Source organism: Malurus melanocephalus, unplaced genomic scaffold (genome assembly GCF_030028575.1).
Source record: "Malurus melanocephalus ecotype Western Australia unplaced genomic scaffold, MMel_1.1 scaffold_924, whole genome shotgun sequence".
Lineage (NCBI taxonomy): Eukaryota > Metazoa > Chordata > Aves > Passeriformes > Maluridae > Malurus > Malurus melanocephalus.
The window spans coordinates 105040-112158 of NW_026624156.1; the positions used below are offsets into that span (position 1 = coordinate 105040).

At 47.1% G+C, this 7119-nt stretch overlaps 1 protein-coding gene across 1 annotated transcript in view; it reads right to left on the bottom strand.

The window, feature by feature from the left end:
* The window catches only part of SLC6A1 (solute carrier family 6 member 1), a 44565-nt gene extending 39927 nt beyond the window's left edge, over positions 1-4638 (bottom strand). Inside the window, exon 1 of the mRNA XM_057386162.1 lies at positions 4537-4638. The gene's annotated coding sequence lies outside the window, so the exon portion shown is untranslated. The remainder of the gene's footprint in view (positions 1-4536) is intronic.
* Positions 4639-7119: the final 2481 nt, after the last annotated feature.

The following is a 7119-nucleotide window of genomic DNA, read 5'->3' on the forward strand; positions in this document are numbered from 1 at the left end:
AAAAAAAAACAAGTGAAATTTCTTGTTCAGAATGGGCTTTATATTTAACCTTCAATTCTATTAACTGTGCCRTAAAAGTGGATGTGCTGCTGTAATTATACACTCAGGAAAGGCCACTTAAAATCTGAAATGATTGTTTCATTGCCTCGCTGCTTTGGAGCATTTCTTTTTCAAAACATCTCYTCTCYTCCGACCAAGGGAGATGTTAAAGGKGACAGGATCCTGAATATCCCTCAGAAAATTCCACTTTCAGCTCCACAAAGCCAAGAAGAGCTTAATCGCCTGCAACTGCAATTCCAGCCGCTGCAAATCATACACAGCTCTCCCATGAAAGCAGTAAAGAGCTAAGACTTAATTAGCATCCCTGATTAAATAGCAATTCATACAGCCATTAGAGCTTCCAGTCAGGCAGTGCTGTGAAAAAGCAGAGAAAGGGGGAAAAAAACCACACATACTCCTGTTCCTGATCAAAAATTCACCTCCACTCCCTTTCTGCCARCTTTATCCTGGGAAATGTTCATTATTTATGGGGAAAGGCGACTGCCAGGCACACTTTGAAGGTTCCTGGGCAGTTTTTAGTGGCACACTTGCCCTGTCCCAGAGATCAGAGAGCCCATCAGCAATCCTGGTGAAGGCAGGCACAAAAAGCAGCTCAGGAGAGCAGCACCCGTGCTCAGCATGACAAAACTCCCCCAGACAGTCACGTTCCAGCAGCCTGGGTGAAACAGGGGGGATCTCAGCAGAGAAAACCCCCCAGTGCTGATGGAAGAATCAGGGAAGGCTTTGCTGAAACCCTGCTCCTGCTCCCCTCTTGTGCAAATCCCTGTGTTAGGAGGGGATTGACTCCTGTTGGGACAGCTCCGGGGCAAATCCTCCCCTCCCTGGCTGCTGGGGGTGAAGGGATGGCAAAAGGGGAGCCAGAGCAGCACTGGGGGCAGCGACACATCCCCTGAGCCCGGAGCGTGCTGGAGAGCACAGCCAGGCTCACTCCGGGCTGGGCTGGGGCTGCTGTCCTGGGGAGAGGGAACCCCCTGGATTAGGGATTTCCAGCCCTGCTCATGGTTATTCACCTGTTGGCTGTGCCCAGAATGCTGTGCCTCATCCCTGCTGGGTTTGGGGAGTTCTGCACACAAAGAGCAGCAATTTCTGTTGCATTTTCTACCAAGATATCATGCAGATCAACCCCTCCTTGTCCCAGCCAGCTCCCACCCTGGCTCAAAGGATCATGCCAGCCCCTTGGGAACCTCATTTTGTGGTGCCAAGGGGGAAAAAGACGCAAGAAACAGCATCAGCAACAAAGGAAAAAGGAAAGGGAATCAAAGTAAAGCAGGAACTCAATGACCATCAAAGGACAACAACATTTTATCAGGACAGGTGGAGGATTGGGAATACTGAAAAAGCAGAAAAGGGAAATTTCTGCTTCTGATCCTCCACCACAGCACAGACTCTCAGCCTTCCAAYCATGGAGACAGGTGATTTGTGGCTTTTAGTGATAAGGCACAGGGTCAGCACTGATTTGGGGCACTACCACGCTGCTCTGGGGAGCACACAGAGATTTGGGTGGTTTATCCCTTAGACAAGTGGAGAGTTGCACTGCAGCCATGTTCCTCCCCTCACCCCAACTGGAAATCTTGGAAAAGCAAAATAATATCCATTGATGAGGATAAATAAACTGTCATATGACAAGGCTCCAGTAAATGAGCCAGCCCCATGACAGATGGGGTATGAGGGGAGAGGGAGCTGCTGTATTTCGTGTTTGAAATGTCATTTGGGCCCTGCTCACTGCTAATGTGCCTCCTGGGCCTTGCAAAGTCCTGCTCCGTTGGCCTTCAGAAAGCCAGAGGTCAAATTTGCATAGAGAAATCTGAATKCTCGCTCGTGTTTGAGCATCCCCTGCTCCCTGCTGAAAAGCACAACACACTTAAAGAACTTTCTGGAGCAAACGCGTTCTCTGCAGCAGGGCTGAGCTCACCCTCAGAGGCACCATACACACTCCAGYGCTCCTCATTCCTTCCTCTTGCCCCATTCCCTCTGCAGAGATCTTGCAGAACCAAAGGAATCTCCCTTTCCCCAGCCCTTCTAAGCCAGACCTATCCCTGTGCTATGGATTTTCCAGGCACTGTTTGCTCCCTGCTGCCCCCGAGCCTCCCCAGCCGAGCTCAGCTCAGCTCTCGTGTCCCAGCTCAGCCAGCACCGCCGGCTCCTGCTCAGAAAGGGAACAACCCAGATTTTGGGGTTTCGCAGCCCCAAAGGACTCCACGATGGGTTAGGGCTGGGTGTGGAGCAGCTCCAGCTGTTTGCACTGTAATACCTGGCTGCTCAGGTGAGGAAAAGATCAGAACAACACATGATCMCAGTTCTCTCTGTCCTCTTGCAGCCAAGATTTTCCCTTCCAGACCCAGTTTATCCGTGCTGCTGGGCAGCTCAGCTGGCTCCCYCTCTTCTCCTGAGGAGCACAACCACATGCAGGTGCTATTTACRCTGTGGGTAAATCATTTCTGCAGCCATATTTCCCAATAAACCCAGCCTTGTGTCCCCTGCAGAAGATGAGAGCAGTGATCTGTGACTGTGAGAGAGACCTTGGAGCTTTCTGAAAAGGGAATGCAGAGCCTGGCAAGGTGTCAGCTATGGAAATTGTGTGCTGTGGACCTGTGGCAGCTCTTTTCTAACCAACAGCTGATGAATTCCACCCCAGATGTGGCTGGGAGCCCRTCCCAGGCTTCAGGAAGCTGCTGAATCCAAGAAAAAACTTCATAATGAACAACAGAATTATAAGGCTTATTTCCCATGGATCTGTCCTCCAGGTACTTTTCTGCTCTTTTCCAGCTCCCAGAACCTATTCACAGGAGCTGGAATCACAGGAGTGAATCTCCTTCTCCCTTTCTCTTTGAAATGCTGGTCAGAAACTCGGAGGGAATACAAGTGGCACATGAAACCTCATTTCCTCAGCAGCTCRGGAGTGTTCAGTTACTCCCCATTCAAAAGTTTCCAAGCCTTGGCTGAGAAGAGAGTCCCACAGCCACATGGGTGACAATGCCAGACCCTGACAGACAGATCTGAAGGGGAGCAAAATGTGTTTTGGAGTCATGAATTTGGATTAATTTCCCTTGGCGCTGGTTTYGTAAGGTGCATTGTCACGTTGAAGAGCAAAATAAACCAAAAAAATCCCATTTGCCAAAAGCCAACTGTGAAACAGCTTATTCTGGGTGAAAAAAAACCCCAAAGCACCACATGTGAAAACTGCTACAGACAGCCCCAAAAATGCCAAAGATATTTCTAGCCGATGTCTTAGGGTCCACTTAATTAATCCAATTTGAAAATGAGTACAACACACCATCAAAGGCACTTTCAAAACAAGAAATCCAGCCCAGCATTAATTTGAAGCACCATATTAATTGCCCACCAATGGAATATCCTTGCTCAGCTTATCAATGGCCACAGAAAGCCCCAAACACTGGGATTTTGTAGCCCAGCTCTCCCAGCTCAGCCAGAATGAGAAGGAAAAGAGGAGTTTGGAGCTTCTCCTCTCTCGTCAGCACCCCCAGGCTGATTGCCTGTCCCATGGGCTGCCAGGTACCCTGCAATTTGTTGCAAAGCTGAGTGCTGGGTGCTCAATAACCCTCCTGGACTGATTTTTCTTACTCTCTGAAAGCAATTTTCTAGGCCATCTATCTGGGAATGTCACCTTCCTAATGGGAAGCAAACAACTGCTGCCTCCTCCAGCTCCGGGAGAACACAGCTGAGCTTTGCCTTGCTTTTTATTGGCTCTCTACAGCAGTGATGGTGCAGGAAAATAGGTGTTTTTCATAAATTTAATCCATTACATGCTTTCCCTCCTTAAACACAGCTCAGTGCTTTTTTTTTTTTCTTTACACTAAAATGGATCATTTTGCTTTAAACTGGTGAGATTTCAACACGTGCTTGAAATTTAAGTTATGGCCCAGAAGTTTAGCAGAATAGCAGGAGGAAAACACTGAGCCATGGTTCCAGGAGACACCTGCCAGGCAGGAGATGGTTCCATTATTGGAAATGTCCTTTTTTGGTTTTTTTTGCCTTACTACAAATGCTTCAATTTAAAAAACCAAAACTTTAAAAAAAAAAAAAAGAAAACAAAAAAACCCCACCAAAACCCTGAGATCTTCCCAAGTGGTTCAAGGTTTCACAGGAATCAAGGRAACCCCAGCTAGTGCTGAACTTTTCTGGGCTCTGTGAGCAGGAGCACTGAGAGAAATATTCAAAATATGACCTTACACAAATGGATTTTTGAAGTAAAACCAAAGAGTTAATATTAGTGCTAATAATTCTGGAAGTAATGCTGRGCCTGAGGCAAGCCCACTGAGCACCAATGCTCTGTTCCTGCAGAGCTCCCAGAAAAGAGCTACAGGAACAGAGAATGGAGCAGAAAAATTCCTTCCAGTCCCTCTACTGTCCCTGGCTCCTGGATGGGGGGAGAAGGAAGGGGAGAAGCAGGGAGCAGGCAGAATTTGGTATATAATATCTATTGTATATATGATTTATATTCTGTATATCCCTTACCTGGCACAGAGGGTCCCAAGGCAGCTCCTCATCCACCAGAGGCTGTTACAGCTTTGTGCCCAAAGCCCCTCTGTGCCCCATGGACGAGGGGTTTGCAGAGCTGTGCCCTTATTTCTGTCTGAAATCCCTTTTCTATCCCAGCTCAGGCAGCTGCACAGGCGGTTTCCCAGTGGCTCGGGCTCTCCGTGTCCCCAGGGCAGTGCTGGGCTTTGGAAGGCTCCCTACCCCTTTGTGCAGGATTTCCAGCTGGGAACACTGTGGTCTGAGGGAGCTGTGTCCCAGCAGGGCATTCATTCACCCCTCGGGCTGGGAGGGCCATGCCCAGGGAGGGCAGCTCTGTGCCACTGCCAGCCAAGGACCGTTCCCATTGTGCCGTCCCCAAAGGCTCCTCCAGCCAGSACAAACGGGGGATGGAGTGACACAGGCTCTTTTTGGGAATGTGGCATCACCCTTGGAAAGGAAAGAGTCCAAAGGGCCGAGGAGTGGCCCCAAACAAATCCTGACCCGTGGAATGGAATAGGTTGTGTCGACTGATGCTCCTGTGCTCCTTTAAGGGAACAGGCCCRGTGCCAGAGCCATCCATGGGATTTTATCTGCTCGTGCTGCTGGGGAGTTCAGCTCTCTGCACAGCATCCACTGAGGTGTAAAATGAGGGCTTTATGTTGCTTGCTTGGACTCATTTCAAAAGCAATTGCTGCACCTGTTCATACCAAGGCACAAAGTTCTTTTATTTTTTACCAGAAGCCAAGACTGYAAAACCTGGACTGAAATAATAAAATTATCTTTTATATTACTCCACATTTCTTTATYCTTTGCTGATCTGCTTTCTAAAATGCAATTTTCCTCAAGAAATAAAGATAAAAATCCATTTCTGCCTATTAGACAATAAGCAATTCCTTGGCTATCCACACGAACAGAAATCTTTCTGTACTGCACAATATCCARTGTGACCAACACACTCCAGCTCCTGTAAAGCTTCATCTTCCAGGTATTAACCAGGAAACGGGGACTGCTCAAGAATAATGCACATCAGACTTAATTCTACCCCCTCTGAGCGCAGTAAAATAACAAGTGGCAAAACAAGTGGGATTTCTGCACAGAAAACGTCTGGGTTCTTATCTGCATAGCCCAGATGGAGGGAAGAGTTCTCCCCTGCGGTTTAGCTCCAAGCAATCCACAGCAGCAATGGCCTCACTCCAAACTCTCTGCCAGACTGCAGRGATTGTGCAAACGGGGCCTTGGCTCGGGAAAGCAGTGAAAATCCTCAGCCTCCACGGGAGCCCCCAGGGCTGTGAAGGAAAAGGGTGTTTGGGCAAGGAGAGCCAATTTTAATGGCCTAAACAAACCAACGGCACCCCATGGCATGAAGGAGAGGGACCTCCATCACCCCGCAGCTGTAAAGAGTTCAAGGATCAGCTGGGAAGAAGCAGAGGCAATGAGGGATGTGCATAATTTATTGATTTATGATTTATTGATTTATTGATTTATTGATTTTTTTTAATTTATTGATTTTTTTTTTGATTTTTTGATTTTTTGATTTTTTGATTTATTTCCATTTGTCTATCAGCAAGTCAAACGTAGACAAACAGCCAAAACCAGCTCACCAGTGCCCAGGCCCGATGACTTCCAGAGGCTCTTCCCAACCCAAATTTCCTGTGCTGGTGCACCATGAATTTTGGTGGTTTAGAGGTCCATCACCTCTAAAGGTGCCCCAGAGGTCCTGGGAACAGCCAGGCCCAGGGAGTGCAGCTTCCCCTGGTTCATTGTACCAAGGCAATGGGGGTGAAGCTTTCCGTCAGGGAGGGCAGAATAAATCCTCCTGCCTTTATTTATTAATTCACCTATTTTTTTTTTTTATTTTTAATAGAGCAAATAGACCCCAAATATTGTTTCCTGCTGGTGTAAATGTTGGCTGAAGTGCCTTTCACCTGCAGAGGCCACATTCAGACATCTCCAGTTTTGCACTTCCATCATTCCCATCGTCCAACCACAGGACAWTTTTTTTGCTAAAGGGACACCCCAGCACAAGTGTCAAACTCTCCTAATAATCCTGAATAACAGGAATAATCCTGAATAACAAGAATAATAAAAAAAAATCCTGTTGAAAAACAACATTCAGGGCAAGGCTGGCATGTCACTTAAGGAGGCAAAATCTCTTCACACTTCAGAAGGGCCAATGCTGTTTGACCATTTTTATATCTGCTCTGTTTTTTCAGGTTTGTTTAGTAAAAAAACTTGTGCAATTCATTGCCTGCCTCATAAGATAAGGAGGAAACTGAGGAAAGCTGGGTTCTCTGCAGCTATGGAARCATTTGTGGGTATCAGGTGGTAAAATTAAACTGACAGGAAAGAAAAGCTGTGGGAGCATTATTATTTTAAGGCATGATACGATGTATCCAACTCATTCACAATATTTGCAATGAGAATATCAAATATTTACATGCCATTAGGAATGTGTTGCTGAAAGATCAACACCGGATTGTATTAAACAGCATGGCTGAACGTTTCCAAGCAGCCAAAAATACCCACGTGTGCATCTCAGTGGGATTGAGGTGTCTGTGTGCCTCAGACTTGTAAGAAAAA